The sequence below is a fragment of the Zonotrichia leucophrys genome, chromosome 1, assembly GCF_028769735.1.
Source record: "Zonotrichia leucophrys gambelii isolate GWCS_2022_RI chromosome 1, RI_Zleu_2.0, whole genome shotgun sequence".
Lineage (NCBI taxonomy): Eukaryota > Metazoa > Chordata > Aves > Passeriformes > Passerellidae > Zonotrichia > Zonotrichia leucophrys.
This window is the reverse complement of record NC_088169.1, coordinates 82,934,436-82,950,749: the sequence shown is the minus strand read 5'-3', so window position 1 is coordinate 82,950,749 and position 16,314 is coordinate 82,934,436. Positions and strand designations below refer to the sequence as shown.

General features: G+C 38.9%; 1 protein-coding gene across 31 annotated transcripts in view; it reads left to right on the top strand.

Annotated features, from left to right (window-relative positions):
* DLG2 (discs large MAGUK scaffold protein 2) overlaps positions 1–16,314 on the top strand; it is a 990,031-nt gene that overhangs the window by 856,990 nt on the left and 116,727 nt on the right. Inside the window, exon 1 of one of the 31 annotated variants that reach the window (XM_064719728.1) lies at positions 15,660–16,001. The exons of the other annotated variants lie outside the window; for them this stretch is intronic. The gene's annotated coding sequence lies outside the window, so the exon portion shown is untranslated. Of the gene's footprint in view, positions 1–15,659; positions 16,002–16,314 lie in introns of those variants that run through there. 31 annotated transcript variants of the gene reach the window in all.

Below are 16,314 nucleotides of genomic sequence, written 5' to 3'. Positions count from 1 at the left end.
TGCTTTATTATACTTCCATGTATTTCAGAGGTTCTCATATGCATTCCTATTTTGTGCTTTTCTGTATAAAATTGCTTACAATTTAGATTAGTTTCATTAAATGTAAGGGATTTTTAAGCATATTTTAAGGGAATCTTTTTTTAATCAAAATTCTGCTTTTGAGACACTAACAGTGTTTAAATGTGAAAAAAATCCACGAACATTTAAACAAAACCAATATTTTATGAACTTCTGTAATGTCAGAATAGGGCTGCACCAATTATATTTCCACAGGCGTAAAAATCTAGAGGAGGAATAGGTCACAAAGCTTTTCAAATCATAAAAATATGATCACAGAATCCTACAATGGTTTGGGTTAAAAGGGACCTTAAAAATTCAGCCATTCATGTGCTAATTTATCCCAGTGGTTATTCATTTTAATAGCTATTAAAGTATGTGCATTATTTCCCATGTGGACTTTTCTGTCTTTCAATTCGTAATCTCTTCTTTTCATGCCTTCTTAAATGAAGGTCATTAAGTACCTAATATTTTGTCCCATGAAAAAGGCCCTACATTGCAACTTCCCTATTTTCTCTTTGCCAAACTAAAAGCCTTTATAAGAATTTCTTCCACTCCCCAGCTGTCTTTCTTAGGGGCTGTTTTGGCTTTTGCCCCAGTGTTCCACCATCATTTTTGGACAACAGAATTTCTTTCAATGTTTTCATACCAGTTTCCTCATTACCCAAAACCACATTTTAAGTTTGCATTTTACTCCTTTTTCTGTTCAGTCTAAGCACACCAAACCCACATGAATTACCCAGCCATTTTTTACTGCAAAGTCACTCTTTTCAAGCATCAACAGAAATGGCTTTTGGTTTTATTTCTTCATATATATATATATACATATATATATATATATAATCTCATATTTGTTGGCTATATTCAGACAAATTTCATTCAACGAGGTCTAACTTAGTAAATTAACCACATCATAAAACAGGGCTTATGTCCCCTAATTTATGTTACCTTTTCTAAAAGTCTTTGTTCTAGCCTACATTTAGTCCTTAAGAGGCTTAGCTTTCAAAGGCATTGATGAAAATGCTGGTAAATATGTGAGTTTGGACTTATCCATGTGAAACCTCACTGAAAATATCTTTATTCACAAATCATTTTATGCTTTTAAATAGCATTTTAAAATACAAACCGTTTCCTTGTTACATAATATGGGCTTTACTGATACTGAACGATGCATAGGCTGTTCATTTAGAAAGTCAGATACACTTACACCTAAAGAGTATTTTTAATTGGTCTTCTTTTTACAGTCAGGACTGAGGCTGTTTTTGAGAGGGCATATTTTCAATAAAATCATGTCAATGGTATTACATTCTCAGCTCTTTCCTTTTTTAAAAATTACTTTTATTGCACTGATATTAGACTGACTACTTGGTGCTTACCCAGGCATATTTTCTGTCCATCTGGATCACAATTCTTTCAGCCTGTTGGATTTTCTCTGCTGTTCAAGGTGCACAAAGGAGGAAAATGTATAAAACAGATGTATCCTCATCTGTCACTTCAAGGGCTCTTAGACATTGATTCATCATGTCTCTTTATATATAATCTTCTATTCCCAATTAATAATGTTTAGTTTCTGCTTTGTTTTTAGTGTGCACTCTACTAATTACAGACAGGTATCTCATCCCTTCCATGTAAGAAAAGTGAATTATCCTATTTATTTCCGAAAGCTGAATAGAAGTATTTTGTGAATAGTTCCCTATGTTCTGCAGCACTATTAAGAATTTTCTTATCTTCACCCAATGATGTATCTACACCATTGCTCAGAGCTTTTTTCCCCCGATGGAATGAGAAATAACTTTTAATTGAATTGTAGAATCATTAAGGATTTTGCAAAAGACCTCTAAGATCATCAAATCCAATTTTTAACCCAGCACTGCCATGTTCACCATTAAAACATATCCACAAGTGCTACATCCACACACCTTTTAAACACTTCCCAGGAAATGTTCTTTTGAGTCTGTCTTGCCCTTTCTAGAGCCTTCTCTTTCACTGCTAGAAACTGAATTTTAGGGTCTGCAATGGCAGAGCAGCCAGCTGGAGGATCCGTGTGTTATCTGAAGGCTTGGCCAACTTTTCAGCCACATGCATGAGAACTGTGGGTGCAAAGGATGGGCTCCAACTCTGTGGCTGTGATCTCAGTGTTAATAGAGAGTTCATGGTGGAATTTGTTTGCATTGAAGCATCAGAAGTGCCATTTTGGTGGCATTTTTTCATATTGTGAAGGTGCATGGCATTGTTCTGTTTTCTTCCTCTGGAGGCAAGTTCTGCTGTAGTTCATGCTTCAATGGCTACATGGGGGAAAAAACCTCCAAAAACCAACAAATGGTATGTAAGGGCAGAGGCAAAATTATTTCCTCAGCTGAACCCATAAAACCTTCACAACAGACTCCCAATTCTCTGTCTTGAGTTATCTGAGTGGTAAATTCTGCCCAAAGGCTGTCATGAAAAAATGTGTAGTTAAAAAAAATCGTATTTTTCATCTGAAAGCCAAAGGTAACTGAATTTTCACCAGAGTTTCCAAGGAGTGCAATAGTAATTATATTTTAAGCACTCAACATTTACCTAGATGTCTGGGATGCTGATCAGTGATACCAAATAACGGCACCAGCTGAGGAGTTCATTGTGGAGATGGTGCCCTGTCTTAGGGGCATGCAGCCCAGAAGGGGATGTCCGTGTGTAAGCAAAAACAGAATTCAGTCAATGCTCCCTAAATTAGGGAGAAGCTAAATAGCTGTCTGTGGGCCCTCTCTGTTTGGGACAGTGTCCCAGGGCTTAGCTTAGCCCTTAGCTATCTGCCTGATGTGTGTGATTACTTAATCCACAGGTGTAAAGTCTGTGTTGCAATTACTGTCCTTTAAAGGGAATATGCTTGTGGAAGTGCTAAAATGTGTTTCAGATTTTCAGGAGGACTAAGAGCCTGATGACTGTCCTATTTTGGGTACAGAGAGAGGACAATTTTGAAGAAACAAATGTCACCTTGATTCATATTGAAAATTAGAGCTTTCTGAAAACAAGATCATAGAAAATCAGTTTGTTCTGTTTCAATTTTGACATTTTTAAGAGGCCTAAAATTAGTGCTGGATGTGGCAGACAATATTTAGGGGTTTACTTAGTTGTTCACTGTTAAGTTCCTTGAAAAGACTGGGCCAGATGGTGTCCCTGGGGGTGAGATGGAGGGAGCTCCTGGAGGGTCTGGGGAAGAGAAAGTGCTAAAAGCTAGAAGAAGCTTCTAGGTCTGAGAGGTGAAAGGATCACAGGAAGAAGAAGGGAACCTGCAGCTCATTTCTGGCTGCAAGACTTTCTGAGAGGACAAGACAGAGAGAATAGGAGTGCAGATGTGGGGTCTGCTGCTCCTTAGACAGTCTCTGAGTTAAAAGCAGCAATGGCTGGAAGTGTGGAGCCTCTCGTCCCATGGAGCCATGATTTGCCAGAAGAAAATTGTGTATAATCCCTGCATCTCTCTCTGATTTAAAATAATCACTTTGGAGTCATATATGCTAGTAAACAGTGTTTAGCAGTATTCCCAAACAGGAATATTTTTGCCCTTGCTGTTAAATTGTTCGCAGGTTCTCTGGCACATTTTGTCCCAGCTCTGTATGATTTGGAAGCCTGCTCAGGTAGAAGACCAGTCCCAGGAGCCAGGTTAAACTTTGGGACAGTGGGACCGTTAGGCAGGACAGACATGGGGCACTACAAGTTGCCTCAGGTCACGGGAATCATCTTGGAAACATCTGAGTTACTAATTATAAATGTGGCCTTTGAGGTCTCTCTAATTAAAAATGTCAAGTTTCTAATAAAATCTCCATTTTCTGAGTCCTGGAATCTTTCACACCCAGTCCACAGCTCTAACCAGCCCGGGGTCCTGTGTCACTGGGGTTATGCCATCCCTGGCAGTGTTAGCACTTCAGAAAGCAGAGCTGATTGGGGTGAGGCAGAGGATACCCCTGTTTCATTAGAACATCAAGAAGTGCAAAACGTGAGCATGGGGTAGAAAGGTTGTTTTTTTTAAAGTACCTTTTTCCCCAGCAATCTGAATGTCAGAGCACCAGGACAAATGCTCAGTTTGAGATCTCCATGCAGCTCAGTGCTGCTGTGTGCTGAGCTACTTGTTGGCACCATCCAGTCTTTCCAGCTCCTGCGCTGGCAGCCTGCCAGGAGCTTGAGGGTCACCCCAATTTGCCCATTTGTTGCTGATTGAATGCCACATAATTTTCATGTACCAATTTTCATGAATCTACATAGATTCCTTTTTTTTTCAATTAATGCATTTTTTGCAGTTTTTAAAATATGCTATCAATCAGTTTCATGAACTGTGGGGACATAAAACCAGTTGAATGAAGCCAAGGGAACAAACGGCACTTTTTAACCTAAAATCCACCTTTCTTCCCAGTGCCAATGTGCTTTTGTGAGCAGTTGTTAGGAAATGAGCTGCATTCTGTATTTGTTCTTGTGCTTCTGTATAGAACAGACCTGCCATGAATAACCCCTGTGGATGCTCACGCAGGCACACACCAATCCATTTTGCTTCTGGGAATTACTTTCTCCACTTCCAGAGCACTTTATCAGCAGAACTGTTTGTGATGCCTTTCCAGAGGCACAGCATCCCTTTGCTGGGCTAGAGAAGAATAGAAGCAGCAGAGCAAACAGATAACCCCCTTGTTTCCTGTAACAGGAGTTCATTTTTAATGATGATGGCAAAGGAGACCAAAAAGTCAGAGAGGGAGATAGAAAGCTTGCATAAAATATATTGAGAGTTTGCCAGTTGATTCCTTTCCTTTCTGATGTATATGCAATTGAGGTTGATTTGTGTTTGCCAAGATAGTTGGGATTTGTATAGATACCTGGACTAAAATAGCTGAGGAACTATGCTGAATCTTCGTCATGCCATTCTAAAGCCCCAAATCTGGGATAATCTATTTTGGTTTGGGTTTTTTTTCCTCTCTTGCAGTACCATTTGTATGTTAAGCCAGAGAAATCAAGACAAAATAAGCAAAAAACAAATGATGAAAGATCAACCCTGGGACTTTGTCACATGTACTCCATTATAAAACTATTTATTGATTTTAGGTAGGATACTTGTCATGTAATAGGAGAAACTGTTCACTGATGATGGTGCATCTGAGTATTCACAACAGGCACTCTTTCCATGTGTCAGAGGGGAAAAAAAATAACAAAGAAATGAGCACCTGTTCTACATATTTGTCCTTCATGCTAAGAGTAGAGGGAAGATGTTTTGGTAGGGTACATTTTGGTAGGATACGTTTTGTTAAGACATGATGATTTTGCCAAAGTGCCAGGATAGTCCAGGTGAGTTTCTGAATCCTGGCAGCTCTGTTCTCCTGGTTGATACCTACAATCTTTAGGCAACACCATTGCAAGGGTTTGTCTTTTGATATTAGGCAACATGATGAGCTCCCTCCCAGGCTGTTGGAACAACTGTAAGCATAATCATTGTCTTTTTTCTCCCTCGTGTGTTAGCATGAATTTGCAGAGGTGAAGTACCCCTTTGCAGGATTAGATCCATGAGCCTTTCGTCAGGTTCCATCTGGATTTACCAAGTGGACTGTAAAATTATTCTAATCCTAATAATGCTCAGTACAGGATATGCCTTAACATGGTAGGTTGCCTTTCAAGTGTAATTAAAGAGTCCTCAAATGTGGAAAATAATTTGAAGCATTATTTAGATTTCAGAAGTCATAACATTTATCACAAAGATAAAATAAGTCAATAGTTTAAATTAATATGGACTTTCCCAGTAAGATTACTTTTTAAAAAATTGATAGTTTTCCAAAACTATATTTTCTCAGCTGTCAATTTCTGTCCTTGGTGATTATATACCCCATAATGGCATTTTGCTTCCTGAGTACAATATTAAGGACTAATCTGAGTTTTGAAATGGCTTGTTCCTCTGTCATTTCTCTTTACAGCATATACCCTTAAATTTTGATGAACTGAATATAAGCTATGTCTTTTTTATAACTACTATTACATGAGAAGGAGGATTTTGGTTTGGTTTGAAAGATTAAAAATAATTTCTGGCTACAACATCCAGTCTAATGCCAGTTGGTGTTTCATGCCCACAGGAAGCTGTTAAATTTATTCACCAGGTGTAAAAGGGAAGGTAAAGAAAATCAATCATTTGAAGGGAGCACTGTGTTGAATTAATGCATATTAGGATCCCAAATGGATTTAATTCTTCCAAAAAAAAAGAAAAGAAAAGAAACAAAAGAAAGAAAGAGGCCTGAGTTTCTGGCAGTTTAATTCAAAGAAAGACCTCGAAGTAACCCTGTGAATATTAACATGTTAAATTTTAACATACATTGATTTCATATATTTAATTGATTTTTCCCTAATTTTCTCTAAGTCTTTTTAAGTCATGAAGTCTGTAGTTTAAAACCAGACATTTGAAAATTAGCTGCAAAACAAGCAGGATATTAAACTCCATTCTTCATCCTATATAATATGGGTATAGAAATATGTTACAGGTGTAGATATGATATGACTTTCAAATTTGTCTCTTAGGCTTCTGAGAAAAGCCAAACACATACTTCAGCAATTGTACAAGAACATGCATATATAATTGAACAATTCATGTAGTCTTGTAATCATTTGCATTTCATTTCCATCAAATGTCTGGGTAAACTTATTGTTATTAATATTTTTATAATTAATATATTTCATAGGAATATTTGCACAATAAATGCAGTGGTAATATTTACACCTCACCAGGCAAGAAAATAAGAAATAATATATGGTTATGCAAAATTCATACTGTAAATACTGTCACTATAATGCTCATAAATCATATGCAGGCAGAGGGCATCTACTAACTCCTGTGTGATCATTAATTTGTGAAAACAGAAAAAAAATCATAAAATCATTTAAAATAACAGAGAACAAATCATATATTCACTACAAAATATTTTCCCTGCTTTGCTATTTGATCATACTCAGAAAGGCTTTATCTACTTGTCTCTTCTTTTTTATTAGGATGTAGGTAGTGTAGTCAAAATATACACATAGGATTTGCATTTTTCATCCTCCTTAAATTCTCTGTTAATTCAGTGGGAAAGAGTAGCCCAATGGGATTCTTACTGCGAAGTAAAGTAATTAAATCTACTGGTAGAAAGCAAAAAGATTTTTTCCCCCTGATAAATTTCTGTGCAGGCTAACTAATTCTTGCATGCCCAGAACTTTGATGATGCTTTCAGGGCCGTGGTTTTCATTGCTCTCTAGCACAATGCCAGGATATCCACAGGGTCACGCGTTGCCGGGGCACGTTCCATCTATGAAGATATGAAGCTGACTACAGTCTCAACAGGGAGCCATAATCCAAACTGCCCTGTCCTTTTATGATGTACTGTACACAAGGTTTTCTTTGTAAGGGTCATATTGTCTCCTTCAAAAGTGGCCCATTTTCATCACCTTAATGCGTTTTTATACCTTGTTGTTGAAGTCCTTGTTCGCTACTGGCACAAAGCAGTATGGATTGTCTGCTTTCAACATCTTCACCTCAGGATCATTTTGTTTGTATTGTTCTCATTCAAGTATGATTATTCTGTCCCCAAATCGCATTTTAACAATGTATTCTCTGAGAAGTGGACATGCAAAAGTTCCTTTATTTTCTGTCCCTACTCAGCAACAGTACTTTTATATTGTTTCCTTGTATGTCCCTCAGACTGACATATATTTCTGTCTGCTGTGCAATATTAACATTGAGAGGGCCGATATATGGTTTTTTTCTAGTTGTGGGTAAAAGGAGAAAAAAAAAGACTGGAAAAAAATCACTGCTTGGACTCTCCAGCTCTTGCAGAACTGTTTGCTTTGAAGGTGCTTAGGTGGCCTGCAGGATAAATGTTTATATACATAATTTTTTTAGTGTATATTCACAATACCTGCATGGAGCAGTGTTGAGCTGAGAAACTGAGTCACAGAAGCAGCTTCCATCCCAGGACACAAGGACAGAAAAAATTCTTACAACAAATGTCCCGAGTTCCCAGTTACTGCCATTTTCTCCTGCTTTCCTTTTCCAAGATGCTCTGCTAAAATAGCAGTTGAGTTGCATGCACAAGCAAGAGAAAGCCATCAACTGCCCATTGCTGCTCTTAGCTTTTATCTTTGGCCTTTATTTTCCAAATGCTATGTTTACAGTTTTGGTTTATCTGGCAGAAAGTTGGGCAGAGCACAGGAGTAGGTACCTATAAATTAAAGTGCTGAAAACTGCACATTCTGAGTTTTAACACGTACCACCTCTTTATTCAGTTGTTCAGCATTCTCAGATAAATCCCATTTTGTCATTTATGAAACCTTAACAGAATGTTCTTGTTGGATCTACATAGCGTGAGTTATTTCTGTAGGGTTTCAGTCAGAGATTCTGATACTGTAGTGATAATAAGTATTTAGATTTCAACTCCTTTCATTCTTCACTTCTTCAGTTAAAGGTCTTAACACTTTCCCACTCCTAATTAATCCTCAAGCTATAAGTAGTTCAAGAACAGAGCATCTAATCAGAGTCCTGGTTCTTGGGTCCCTTCAGACAGAATCCTCTCCAAAGGGTGGCTTGTCCTTAAGTGCCCAGCTGGGCTCAGATTGTGGAAGTTAGTTACCAGGTGTAAATGTGCTGGGATGGCAAACATTTCCCTGCTCATGGTGGTTACTGCTGGCCTGTAGATGAAGTGTCATTGCTATTCCCACCTTCAGAATGCCCAGACAGTGTGGGAATACACTGAGCATGACAATCCCCTCAAATAAAATTTGCCAAAAGGTAGCTAGGCATCCCCTCAAATAAAGATGGTAGGGAGAACCATCACCCTGGCTACCCAAGAGGGTGTCTGGTGAGTGCTGAATTAATTGCTCTGGCATCAGAGCCAAGACAGTAAATCTGCAGTTTCAGCAGTCTGGTGAATCATGCAAGGCTATGGATGATTCCTGCAGGGCTGAAAGAGAGTATTCTATATCCTAAAAAAGAATTATTTCTTCCTTTCTTTTCAGAGCAATACTTTGTTCTGATGCTGCTGTAATTCCATGTATTGTTTCTTGCTGGGAGGTACTTTCTTGGCACATTCACAAGTAATGGCAAAAAACTGCAGATGTAAATTTGCAAGAATGCTGGCACAGATCTAGCTTGAGTATCACCTGCTGTCCTTCTTTGGCTTGTCTGAATCCTAAACTGCTGTGCATGCTCAGGTTCCAGGAACAGCATAACCATGGAGTTCAGTATGAGTAGGTTAAATTCTCTCGTGGTGTCATCTGAGCTAGTTCATTTGGAGCTTGTATCTCTACACTGCTCTGCCATCTGCATTGTAGTTAGTCATCCAGGCTTCAGATTTTCTTTCCTGAAAGAAAACTGTAGGAGGGGAAAACTTAATCTGAGAGTGTGTGCGTGCGTACTGATTCCTGTGCTAGCTCTTTGTCACAATCAGTGCAGGAGGCATCCTCAGGCGATGCCACTTATTTTTTCCAATCTACCACAAATGCAAGCCTGAATTTCCCTGTTTTCTCATGAAGACTGTTTTGTGGTTTTGTTTCCCTTTCTATGGACAGCCCCTTTCAGTTGTGTCACAGGATTCTCCAACACAGCAGCTCTGCTTTCTCCACCACGCACACTCTGCCTCTTGTGCTGTGCTCTCTGCAGCTACCAGGAAAGAGAGTGCAGCCAGGTGGGGGTCAGTCTCTTCTTCCATGTAACAAGTGATAGGGCAAGAGGAAATGGCCTCAAGTTGCATCAGGGGAAGTTAGAGTAAATGTTAGGAAAATTTTTTTTTGCTGAATATGGTCAGGCATTGGAACAGGCTGCCCTAGGAAGTGGTGGAATTACCATCTCTGGAAGTGTTCAAAAAATGCGTAGGCATGCTGCTTGGGGGTATGGTTTGATGTTGGACTCAGCAGTGGTGGGTTAATGGTTCAACTCCATGATCTTAAAGGCCTTTTCCATCTGTATTCTGTGGATTTCACTGTAATGTCTGTAGAGCTGTTGCTTTCTCCATGTGTCAGTTCTTGCTGTAGGTAACGTGAAGGCCTATGCCAAGCTGACAGATTTTCATCACCATCCTCAGAGGAGTCAAGTGTATCATTCCTGTGCTGTACTTCTTCCCAAATCAGCCACCTACTCCTCCCACCACAGAGTGCACGCAGAGTTAAACTGCGAATCCAAGGAGGATCTTCATGGCTCCACCATTCTTTGCCATCCAAAGCTGTTAACTCATTTGCTTCCTGCATTAGGCTTACAAGGAATTGCCTGTGGGACCTTCTGTTTGTGTAAAAGATGTGTAAAAGATGCTTGTCTGGTTTGCTACTACATTTAAACTTTTAGCTAGTAGAAAATGTATCTTTAGTGGGTTTTTTGCCAGCTCATAGAGCTATTAAGTCCTTTATGATTTGTTTTGGATTTGAATATCAAGCTTCAGAAAAATTCAACTCATTTAAAAGGGAATAGCAAAAGCAAACACATGGTTCAATAGAAAACAAAAGTTGAGAAAAGAAAACAACAAAAAAATGCAAACTAGCTCTGGATTCTGAACCATCTCTCCAAGTTTCTCAGTTCTTTTAAGCAACTGAACTAACCTAAGCCATACAGAAAATAAACATTTTTATGAAATATCAGACTGTTCCTGTGATATCTGCTGACTTATTAATGGGTTGCCATATTATTCCAGGTTCACAGGGTGCTATAAAAGGCTTATCAAATCAAATCCAGACAGGCTCTCCAGAGGCTCTAGGGAAAGTGCCATCTGGTCGTCCTCCCTTTTAGCTGCTCTTCTTTATTACTGATAGGATCATTCATATTCTCAAGAATGTGAAGCCACCATTAGGAGAGATCAGCCTTCTTAACTAGCAAAGCAAGTTCTTGTCATTGCCCTTGATCAACTTAAATTGCTCTCTTGGGCATCTGTTCATTCAGACCTAGCTGAATTTCCTTTTAAATTCTCTTTTTTCAGTATTTTTTCAAACACAGTGCTCATTCAGAAGGAGGACTTGAGCTTTCACTCCGCACTTGTAGCAAAAGAGATGTCACTTGAGGAAGGAAAGTATTGTAACACAGAAAAATATTATTATAGCGATAGCACTTGTACAGTCCTTTGCATCTTCAAAGCCCTGTGCCAGCTAATTTCTTAATTAATTTAAGTATACACTTTTATTCATTTGTACTTATGAGGATTAATCTTAGGAATTGAAACTATTTAAAAACTGTTCTTACATTAAATTTCATGTGTGCAACATTGAAAGAAAATTAATTTCTCTATTGCCTTGGCACAGCAACTAAATTAATTTACATTGTCACTGATGTTTATTTTGCAGAGTGGGATGTATGTAAGTTACAGCAATGGAATCTGTCTGACTCAATGTGTACTATTTTACCATATATTTCTAAAAGGATACATTCTCATTGGATTCAGACCACAGACAATGGAGTAGTTAGTGAAACTTGTAAATCCTCTGTGATCTCAGCTGGAATTAAAAGTTTGATAGATTTCTGAACTCGAAAGGAATGATGATTCTATTTCACCTACTACCCTTCGGAGTGTATAGGCAGGGAAATTCCCTGTAACTGGGGTTTGCCTTTATCAAGTGTAATAAAAGACCTCTACAATTATGCTCAGCTGACTTTAATTAGAAGAAATGCAGATCTCAGAATTAGCTAAACTCATACAGATTTCATGGTAACGCTTAGCCAGATTAGGGAGGGAGAGCTAAATTCGTGCCTTTGCTGGGAGGAAGGTGGGAAGTGACTTGCAGCCCTTGATACTCTTTGTCCTGTATGGGGGCCTGGATGAGCTGGGCTGTTGTAAAGTGATGTAGACTGAGGCAGAGCAGTGGGTTGAGCCTGCTGTGAAAGAAAAAACACCTGTAAGAAACAAAGTGTTTTTACGCCCCCGAGTTGTTGGAAAGCTTGGGCTTCTTGTCATTACTGCTCTTCTGGATGATATTATCTGATAAATGCCCAGTCCTTTTTTATATCCTGCTAGGTTCTTTGCTTCAGAGATACTCTCTAACAGTGCCATGAAAAGGCTATCAGGTGAAAGAGTGTAAATCCAGGGTGAAAATGTATCCAGTGTAAGCCTGACAAAAAAAATTAGTAAAGAAATTGAAGATTGCTAAATGCAGGACACTGAATAAATACCTCTTTAGTTTTAAGGATGTCATTTTAGGCCACATTGCAAAGATTATTACCCAGAGTACTGGTCATCCATACCATCTGGTGTGGCCTGGGAATTATCTGTTGGTGCACATTTTTTCTCCTGAAACTCTAGGTCCACGCTGTGGAGATCCTGGAGATCTAATTTTGCTTCATTGAGGTGCAAGTGACCAGTACTAGCTAATTTGTGATATGGATAGTATCTACCTGTAGTTATTTTTAATTTGAAGTTACCTTTGCTTCTTCTGCTCTTGTTATTCCAGCTGAGTGCCCTGACTTTTCCCCAGTGATCTGTGTGCTCACTTTAGACAGCAAATGGGATATCCATGGTATGTAGTCAATATAGTCCATGTGATTATGGAAGAAAGAAGTAATGTTTTGGTAGCAAATGGTAACATTACTGTATTCTGGTTTTTTGGGTTTTTTTATTTTTAGATCAGTTCTATTTTTCAGCTTGAAGCGAAGAACATCAGAGTCAATACCAAATGTGTTTGTTACAAATGCCTTAAAAATACACACTCTATATATATATGTAGGTATACAGAAATCTGGCAGCCATATGGGATTTTCACACACCTGTCAGTGGAGTGAATATGTTTGAATGTGAAATCTCACATTCTGCACTAGAATGTAATAACAGAGCCCCAAGGACATGGGGCTCATGGACATATGCTCATGTGTTGAGAGTATCAAATCACCTCGAAGGTAGCACTTTTACAGAACACCACATTGTTCACATGACTACTATGGCAGTATCAGCTTTATTACCCATGGAAAGGTAACATGGAAGCCAGGAAAACTAATTAAAAATTTCAAGTGTGAAGCAGGGTAGCAATTTCTCTTGGAATGGTGGATCTTATGTAATGCCGCAGACTCTGGTTTATGTATGCCACCTACACACAGCTATGAAATATTGCTGTGGCTTACATTAGTGAAATATTGGTCACTTTTACAAACATTTGCTTCTGTAAGTAGGAGCTGAATTTTAGCATGAGTGTTATGTTGGTCAAGGACATTCAACCATGCATTGCGTGTATCTTATTCATGTGGCAGCCAATTGTTATAAGGCAGTGTCATGTTTACACAGATCCTTAGGAAGCCTCTTAGAGGCGAAACAAAGAGGAAAATAGGGCATTCTGGCACATATGGTTTGTAACTGTTTTTTATTAAAAATAGGTCAGAAAACCCTAATTAGTGCACAAGACAACAATCTGTTGTAATCAGGCCATTTTAGGGAACCTCCATGATGTGCACGTGAAATATGTAAGCCCCTGAGAATAGAATTTGGCTCTAAAAGACAAATCCAGTAGCACAAACTCTTTTTTTTTTTCCTGCTTCTTAATGAGCCTGCATTTATCATTTGAAATATTTTCTGCCCATATTGGATTATTCTTGGTCAGCATCACTGGAGAATCCAGAAATTGGATCTCAGTTGTCCTTGCCTCTGAGAAAGACAGAGACTTCAAAATCATTACTCTGATTAAATCCTGGTATGTCTCCCCTACATTCTGCCACCCAACTCTAGAGAGTTTTTCTTTCATACAGCCTTCTGTAGTAAGAGCCAGTAGCACATGCAGAAATACTGCTCATGCCTCTGGCCTGGAGTGATTTTTTTTCTCAGATAGTAAAGGTGCTGAACACAAAGAGACAAATGAGGAATGGGGTGGAACAAGCAGCTGAGAACAGGAGGAATGGGATATATATATACATATAGGACTAGCTTTTGCTATGCATGAAATGCAACACCCTGTTCCCACATTGTGACGCACATCAGTCGCTCCAGATGGTGAGAAGGGTTGGGTTTCTGCCTGGGGCTGCCGGCACAGGCTTCATTTGCATTCCTCAGCCCAGTTGTTTGTGGAAAAGCATCCACGCAATGCATAACCGCTCACACAACTGTGCTCACCTTCCCAAGGACTACATTTCTTCATGGCACCAAAAACTGGGGGAGTTTTACAGGCATGGGAAATGAAAGTGTTAAAAATTGAGCCGACAATATGCCAAGTAAAACCAATTGAGAATTTATTAATTACAGTGGGCAAAGCAATAAGCAAATCAGCGCTGGGCGACAGGGGAGTCTCTGCTTCGCCACTGTCACACTCTCCTGATTTTCCGTGGAGTTCTTATACAGTTCTTCTTCCAGGTTGATGTGTAGTACTCTGCGTATTCTTCTTTTGTGTTTAGGTGGTCATAGTCCACCTCCCGGGGTCTGAATATGAAGGTTGGTAATTTTCCTTTGTCTGATTCCTGGAATTTTTAGGCTCAATCTGCTGAGTTCCTGGAATCCTAGGTTTACTGAGCGGATAAGCTGATACTGTGTTATCAATCATAGCAAACCCCCCACTAATGTTAACAGTTTACTAAACAGATAAACAAATGTTTGTGAAACCTATTGTCCTTTTGGTTTCACCTTCCTTATCCTTTAAAGTCTGGAAATTTACTTAAACAAACTAGAGGTGCAGCAGTCTTACTGGAATAGTTTTGTCAGTTTTGATGAACAAACTCAAAGTTTTAACCCATTACAAAAGGAGCGGGATCGAATGTTCGGGTCCCAAATGGAACCCTCTGAGAATCATCACCAGTGATGTAGAAATAAAAAATCCTCTTGAATAAAGTGCTCATTCCCACTCTATCCTCAAACAAATAGCCTTGAGTTTGTGTAAAACACATACAAAATTCCTGGAGCTCAACTCTGAAAGAGCAACTTCTGCTCCTTCATCAAAAAATTGCCCTACAAATGCCTTTCCAGTGGCTGATCCCTGGCTGTGTTTTACCATTACCATAACCTGCTTTGCTTGTTAGGGGCTGATTCTGAGTGTTAATTTGTGGCATGTGCAACAATTGTGATTTTTATTGCTGTAATTAATCCCATTTGAAAATGTTTAGTTTAATTGATTGGATTAATGGTAATTAGGTGTTTGGTTCTGTTATTTTTGTATCTATATATTGACTTTTAAAGCTATGCAAGCATATGAGAAAAAGAAAGTGTTAGAGAAGTGAAGAGCATTACAAACACATCCTTATAATTTAGAGGATGATCTTAAAACCTTTCAGCATTTTTAGGAGGATTTTAAAATGGGCACAGAATTTTACCTAACAAGTATACTGCTTTTAACAGTCATTCTGCCTGGAGTAATGCTTTTAGGTTCTCCGTGCTGATGTCCCTGGAATTTGCCTGAATAATTTCCATTCATGACAGTAGAAGTAACAAACCCTGTGTTAGTCGCTAAATGAGAACTGTGTCTTTAAGAAGGGAAGATTTTTATGAAGATTTAGGAAAAAAAACCCGTGAAAATTGTTACCTAGAGGATACTGAAGGTACATTTACTACTGCATTAAGATATGTTTAAGAGCAGAATTTGTGTTGGTAGATGGTTTCTTCTCTGAGATTTTCCTCTCCCCCAAGTGCAGTTGCTCATTCCACCTTAACAAGGTGCAGTGATTGACAGGTAGAGATGTTGCACAGAGCAGAAGGTGGGAGTGTGCTCTATTGGTTTGTGCTTGTACATCCTGAGCACCAATTACTGTCACTGCTGCCAGCACTGATGTGTTTATCAGGATGAGTTATAGCAGAATATATGTACACAGGCAGTGTGTATGCTGGATGACCACCCCCTGTGATGTAAAATATGAGAGTCTGGGAGCTACCGTTTTATAATTCATCAGGTTCAGCAGCTGAATGTTGTTGGTTGGCATAGTTATAAAGGCAAGTGTGAACCGAACAGCAGACAGGAGCATCTTGCATTGAGAGTCCTGCAAAGCTGCATTTGGTGACTGGGCTCCGCTTTTGTTCAAGTGAATTCAGTCCTCGGTGAGTGATGGGGGTTCTGTCGAGCTAAAGCTGTTATTATATAAGCTGGGGAAACCTGCCTGCTAGTTTAATGTGTATTTTGCTGCTGGAAGTCCTTGTCTGTGGTTGTTTTTAGATTTTGCAATATTTTCAGTTGTGTACGTTACTAGCACAAAATGAGATGAAAAGAAAAATGCAATGATGAATTATTCACCATCGTGCTGCGAGGATCTCTTTCCTAGCTAAAGTTACTTTCCTTTAGTGAGTGTGTTGGGGGTTCAAAGAAGCTACAAACCAGCAAATCTACCTGTCATTAAATTGCTTTTATTAGCAC